Source organism: Lactuca virosa, chromosome 5 (genome assembly GCF_052849685.1).
Source record: "Lactuca virosa cultivar CGN04683 chromosome 5, Lactuca_virosa_CGN04683_v6, whole genome shotgun sequence".
NCBI classification, from domain to species: domain Eukaryota; kingdom Viridiplantae; phylum Streptophyta; class Magnoliopsida; order Asterales; family Asteraceae; genus Lactuca; species Lactuca virosa.
Window position 1 is genome coordinate 281,987,437 of NC_136430.1, and position 8,000 is coordinate 281,995,436.

Here is an 8,000-nt window from a genome sequence, read left to right on the forward strand (position 1 = left end):
CAAATTTTTACTACATTGGTTTGTACTATTTCTCATACAATACCTATTCAAACCCTGTATAGAAGCCAAATATGGACAATGCTGGGGAGAGACCAAGATACAACAGACTGTAGAACAAAACCTAATGCATCTCCATTTGAAGAATATGAAAAATAGTTGTCTTAATCTATTCATGACATGATCCATGAAGTAATCTTTAAGCGTGGTTACCTCAATACTTAAAATCTCCATTTTCAAGTACTCATTAGTATTGGTCGTGGGACTTAGTTATGTTCATCCCTATTTACAATATACAAAGATAGGATTGATTGTGGGACATTTGAATAATAAATTATTCTGGAAGGAGTTCTAAACATGAAAAAAAAATGTGAACAAGGATAATATGAACAGTTAAAGTAACTTATTGTTTATAGTTACCAAATAAAAAACATCCAACATGTTAACAAAGAAGATCAAACTAGTAATTGTGTTATCAAACCAATTCACTAGCAAATCTAATGCCAATAAACCTAGTATGAGCATCATGCTTAATCTGTAACGGTGGTTTGGTGAGTGGATCAACTGGATTGTCATCAGATGAAACTCGACTCACAATAATGTCTCCATCTTCAACAAGCTTTCTTATAAGGTGGAACTTTCTCTTAATATGCATTGTGCGCTTGTGATCTCGAGGTTCTTTGGTTAAGGCAACTGCACCCTCATTATCACAGAAGATCTCAATCGGTTCAGCTATGCTAGGAACGACACCTAAATAGTTGATGAACTTATTTAGCCATGCTGCTTCATTTACTGCAATGTACTCTGACTCTGTAGTTTAATCAGTAATGGTTTCTTGCTTGGAACTTCTCCAAGTTACTGCTCCTCCATTTAAACTTAACACCAAACAATTATCTCTGTCAGTTTTGGAAACTTGCATCCACATATCCTTTGGTGCTTAGCTTATCTTTACAACCATTAACCAAGAACATATATTTAGTTCTCGTAAGATACTTCAGAATGTTCTTAACAGTAGTCCAATGACTTTCACTAGGATTGGCCTGATAACGACTCGTCATACTAATAGCATATCAAACGTCCGACCTTGTGCATATCATGACATACACGATTAATCCTATAACATAAGCATATGGGACTCGACTTATTCTTTCCAATTCTTCACTAGTACTAGGACATTGGTTTTTGCTCAAAATTGTGCCACGTTACATAGGTACAAATCCCTTCTTAGATTCTTCCATCTTGAATTTCTTCAAGATTGTATCTAAGTATGCATTTTGGCAAAGTACTATTAGACGTCTAGATCTATCCCTATAGATCTTGAGATCAAGTATGTAGGCAACTTCTCCTAAGTCTTTCATAGCGAAACTATTTCCAAGCCATGCTTTTACATTATTATGTGTTGGAATGTCATTTCATAAAAGTAGAATGTCATCAATATACAAGAAAAGAAAGACAACTACCCTCATACTAGATCTAACATACACACAATGCTCATTTCATTTTGTGAGAAATCAAACGCCTTGAATTTCTCACCGAAACTGATGTTCCACCTACAAGCTGATTGTTTAAGTCCATAAATAAACTTTTCAAGCTTACATACCATATTAGGAGACTTAGACTATACATGTAACATCCCGTTATTTTCTATCTTGTAAAGTCAACCAAAGTCAAACGAGGGTCAACTAAGTACGTTTTTATTGTTTGGGTTTTTATGTAGGTTATAATAATAAACTTTGTTTGATAAAAATCCTTAAAATAACTATAATTGAATTTAGAAGGAAAGGGCTTAAAGCCTTTGGGCTATAAAAGGTTCACAGCTGCAAACCCTCGTAGCCGTGAACGAGGCCGTAATCAGGCTTCGGCTGTAAACTCTCTGAAACTTATCGCCTCGGAAAAGGAATCTTATCGCATTGGGGCACGTTCTCGGTCGTAAACACTAGCCAACCTCGGACCGTAAATGAGGTTCACAGCCGTAAACCCTCGGACCGTGAACCCTCGTATATATATATATATATATATATATATATATATATATATATATATATATATATATATATATATATATATATATATATTCCAGCTAGTTTTCACTTCATTTATTCACTTCCACTCGAGATTTCAAGCCTTTTCTCTCAAGTATCATCAAGAACACTCTCCTTTCTCTTCAAAACCGTAAGTGATTTTACCATATTCACATGATAGCCTTTTCTCTCAAGTATCATCCATGAATTCAACACTTTTGGTATAGATCTTCAAATCATCATCCTTTACACCAAGAACACCAAGAACACACATTTGTTCTTGAGACGTAAACTCCCTAAAAGACTTCCAAAACGTGAGTAACTCTTCTAACATCTTGTTATACAATAGAAACACTTAATTCCAATCAAGAAACAAACAATCAAATGCATGATCTTCAAGAGTTCACGGCCGTGAACCCTTCATATGATCTTGAGGTGGTCGTAAACCCTTTATAAGATCATCATGTGGCCGTAAACCCTTCATAAGAACAAGTCTTGGCCGTAAACACTTCATGTGTGTGGCCGTAAACACCTCTATGGCCGTAAACACTTATAGTGTGGCCGTAAACTCCTTTCTTTCAATCACATGTAATTGTAACACTTCACTTAAAGTGTTTCCTAACACCTAAGGTTGTTTACCTTACATGATTAGTTGTTATATACACCAATTATACACATATATGTGTTATTATATGCTTAATAGGATCCAATTGTGTTCAGGACGTCACTTGGCATTCTTAACATCCTATATCGATCTTACATTTGAATCACCCTCCAATAGGTGAGTTCATACCCATGTATTTTCATAGTTTTTACTGTTTTTAGGGGGGGGGGGGGAATACAAGTCTAACACAAAGATTTTGTGTTATAAACAAATGGTTTCAAAATATTTTATCAAAAATGGATTTCAGTTATCATCAAATCAAATGGTTTCAAAGATTGTGTTAAAATGACATCAAGTCACCAAATATAATTTAAAATATTAAACTTCTTTTAAATGATTTTATAACTTATATTTTCCCCAGAAATCATATATATATATATATATATATATATATATATATATATATATATGTATATATATATATATATATATATATATATATATAATGTTTAAAAGACTTAGGAGTGATAACTCACTTTGGTCCCTTTTCTATATATATATATATATATATATATATATATATATATATATATATATATATATATATATATATATATAATGTTTAAAAGACTTAGGAGTGATAACTCACTTTGGTCCCTTTTCCTCGTTTGGATGTGGGTCTATAGTATCGGTTATTTGTCTGAATGTCGTTTAGATTTTACTTATATATAATTGTATATGTATATATAAATATAAAAGTTATTTCATTCAGTTTAGATACCCTTTGTAACATGTTGAGCAAGGGGTTTCATTCATGAACACTTAGTATCAATTCAGAAAATTCATATAAATTATAATAGGTATAATTTATGATTCACAGAATAATAATTCACGATTCAAATATACTAAAGTACACCGTTTTACAAGAACAAGGGTTTGATTCAAAACTAAAACAAGAGTATACATCTTTCATATACTAATTCAGGGGCATACTATCAATCATTCATTTAAGAATGATTGGGATTTCATAACTATTGTACATGTAACGTCTATATGCTTTTTATGAGTCATTTGGTTTAGGTTGTTTATTTCATTTAAACAACATAGTTAAAGTTCTGAAATTATAACCAGAATCTCCAGCCGGGGATCGAAACAATGTGTGTATAGATCTATATTGGGATTGACAACCCCACACTCAGACTGCTAGCTATAGTCAGGCATATACGCCTACGAGTGACAGTTGTTATCAACAGTTTTTAACGCACTCATAGCGTTGGGTCAGGCGATCTAGTCAGTATGGTTATAATAACTCATTAAAAAGATATTAACAATACGTTAGTGTATAATTAACTAAACATAAGTACATTTTAAAAGTACTAGTTTACAAGATACAATTTACAGTATTACATTAAAATTTATAATAACAGCTCGTGGAACCAAGCACACTCACAATTACAAGTTTTACAAAAAGGAATACAAATATAGAACATTGATATACAAACAGAACGGTTTTATTAGATTAAAACTACTTTTCATATACAGCAGAAAATATAGGATTTTTTGGAATAGTTTACATATTCAAGAAACAGAAAACCATACTTTCAAACACAAATACCTATGCACTCACTCAACTTTATGTTGATACTCTCTTTTCAAAGTACTTGTATTCTCAGGGAATCAGTAGATAGGTACTCCCCGAGCTTTTGAGAAGATGGAGTTATTTTGAGTCATGTCTTCTTCTTTTATATAACTATTTTGGTTTCAATATACAATGATTGAACACATGTAAATACTTATACCTTTTAAATACAATGGTTGTTTGTACTTTGGTTACTATGATGCATGTGTTGTGATACTACAAATGAAGTCATCCACCCCCGGACGTTTCCGCCGTCTGGTTTGGGGTGTGACTGATTGGTATCAGAGCATTGTTTATAGTGAACTCAGTATATCAATCCATAAAAGATATACAAACTATAAATAAATTGGGGCTAAGAGATCTAAATACAAGTATAGTTTTTCAAAATTTAAGTATTTTTACAAGAAGTATACTAACACTCATACCTACAAGTATAGTATCACAGTCATAAGAACTTCAAAGTATTTGGATGTTCGACACTGCAGTCAAACCTGGGCAGTTATGTAATCATATCTGGGATTAATATAGCCTGATCAACTATATTGGTTTAAAATATGACCAACATGTGTTTGGGAGTGATGGAAGTGTTGCGGCATGTCTACAACTTACCAACTATACATATATAGAAGAACTTTAGAACAGAACATAAAATTAAAATACTAAAGGAGTATTTTAGGCACTATATACTCATAACAAATATGTGAAAACAAAAGAACTATTGTTGGTAGAACTATAAATATTAAGGGTATATTACAGTTACATATAATTTAAGTTATATAGACTTAGAATATGTGATCTAGCTTCATTTCCTGTTCCTTGTTTGGTTGTGGATTTAGAGCCGGATCATTTAATCGAAGGTCGATTATGCACAAGTTATATATAATTAGTATACACTTTGTAGTTATAGTAATACCTAAAACAAGTCATACATAATACATTACTTATTAACTATAAGTTTCTCTCATAGAAATTTGTATTTGTAATCTATCGTTACTAATTATATTCTATATTTCTTATTCATATTCTCGGTTAGATATCAATGGCTGGATTTCATTTAACCAGAGACCCTTACTTTCCCGATCAAGGGCAAAATGCTGAGCCAGAAGAGAATCATGAAATTCCCTTAGATGACGATTTTGCAGAAAATTTCCCACAGGATTCTGACTCCGAGCCAGAAGTCAATGATCTACCCATGGTGTATCCAATCCCAAATCCTAACCCTCGTCCGGCTTTTCAAGTTCCGACGCCTTCATGGGCTGAGAACTTGGGTAGGTGGAGCCGGGAGCAGGGTCAACCCTTACCCTACAACGGAGACCGGAGCTTCTACAACTTAAGTGAGGGAGGCCCTGCATACAGAATTCTTCCCATCTTGGTTCGTCGAGTGGCTCGAAATGTTGAGCTAGGAATGACAGCCATTCAACAAACCGTGGAGCTTGATGCGGACACGAACGCCAATACGGATCGTATTCGCAATCTTCAATCTGCTCATGGGAGAGCTATGAGAGACAATGAGGCTCTGTAGTAAGAACTAGCTGCAACTCAAGCTGAAGTCATACAACTCCGAGCACGCCAGACAGTGTATGAAAGACACCTGCTTGATGTGGAGCGTCAGCTGGCCGAATTACGGGTTCATCCTAGAGGTGCCCGTCGCCAGTAGGAGATGCTCTACTCATCCTTTCTTTTGGTTTAAGAGATAGATTATACTCTACCCGCCCTCCGTTTACTCTTTTGGTCATATTTAAGTCTACAGATATGTTCTAGCGTTATTTTTCATGTTTTTCAGTACGACCGAGGAAAATTTCATTTTCGGTAGGTCGGTTTGATGTCGATGTTTTTCCAGTAATTTGGTGTATTGTAGACCTATTTAGGGTCAAATTTTCCAGACTCTATGTATTCAATATGCCAATATAATTGACATGCATTTCATACTCTTTGAAAAATAACCACTCAATTTCATATTATCCTGTAGCAATTTGTACTTGTAGTAGACTTTTATTTCCAATTCATTGCAAGATTCATATTGAACTAAATGTTTTAGTTCAGAGATATCATATTCATGTTCACTCTTGATATCTTACCATCTCTTCATCTTTTAATTTTTATAGTAAAAGATGCCTCCTCGGAGAAACCCAAGGCGTAACCCTGCTAATGAAACGCCAACACCACCTCCGCCACCACCTCCTCAATTCGACACTGCCATGTTTCAGGCGGCGGTCACGGCAGCTGTTGTAGCTGCTATGTCTCATATAAACACCCTTGGTGCAAGTGGATCAGGAGTTGGTACGCATCCCTATAACCACTGCGAGAGTCACGGGCACTCACGAGAGTGTACCTATAAGGATTTCTCGAACGCCACACCCTGGACCTTTAATGACATTGGAGGAGTTATGGCGTTAAGACAATGGATTGAGAAGACATATGCAATTTTCGAAATCTTCTCCTGTCTGGAGAGCAGCAAGGTCAAATTTCCTGTTTGTACCTTTGCTGATAGAGCCCTAGCATGATGGAACGGCCATGTTAAGTCACTGACCCTGGTAGTGACTAACTCTATAAGTTGGGAGAACTTGAAAACCATGCTGATGCGGGAATACTGTCCGCGAGGGGAAATTCAGAAACTTGAGCAAGAGCTCTGGGGTCTTACTATGGTTGGTTTAGACATAACAACCTACACCAATCGATTCTGTGACTTAGCGATACTTTGTCCAGATATGCTTGCTCTGGAGAGCAAAAAGATAGAAAGGTATATTTGGGGGCTGTCACCCCAGATTCAGGAAAGTGTCATAGCTTCCAGGCCTGTTACCTTTGACAGTGCCGAAGAGCTGGCACAGTCTCTTATAGACCACGGAGCCCGTCAAAACTCAATGGTTGTTGCACAAAAACAACCGAATGGAAACAACAACAACAATAACAACAACAGCAGCAAGAAGAAAGGTTGGAATAAGAGGAAGGGCAAATCTTCATAAGAACCCTCGAAAAAGCAAAAACTAGTGGCAGTCCATGCTGCTACTATACCTGCTGTTGTTCCTGCTAACCCTGCACCAGCTAAGCCTTACACTGGTAATCTCCCCAAATGCAACAAATGTAATTTTCACCATAATGGAAATTTTCGGGAAATGCAGTGTCGTAACTGCAATAGAAAAAGGGCATACTACCCGATTCTGTAGATCACCACCCCAACCGATTAACCAAGTACCTGCCGCTGGAGCAGGTCAAGCATGCTCTCAATGCGGTGATGTGGGGCATTACAAAAGAGATTGTCCGAAATCTGGAAATTCTAGTGGAGTTGGGAGGATTCTAGCTTTGGGTCACGAAGAAGCGGTAGCATACCCTGCGGTGGTCACGGGTACATTTCTTCTCAACAACACTTATGCATGCATTCTATTTGATTGTGGTGCTAAGAAGAGCTTCGTGAGCCATAATTTCAAACACTTGCTAAATCAAAAATCCCAACCACTAAATGAAACTTTCACAGTCGAAATGGCGAACGGGAAATCTGAATCCACCAACGATATATACATAGGATGTACCCCTACCTTGAATAACTTTTCATTCCCAATAGACCTTATGTCAGTCTCTATCAAAAGTTTTGATGTCATAATAGGCATGGATTGGTTGTACCCTAACCATGCTGACAACTTATGCTATGAAAGAGCCATTCGCCTGAACTTGCCAACTAATGGAACTCTTATTATCTACGGCGACAAACTCGGAACGAACCTTCATATCATTTCTTGCATCA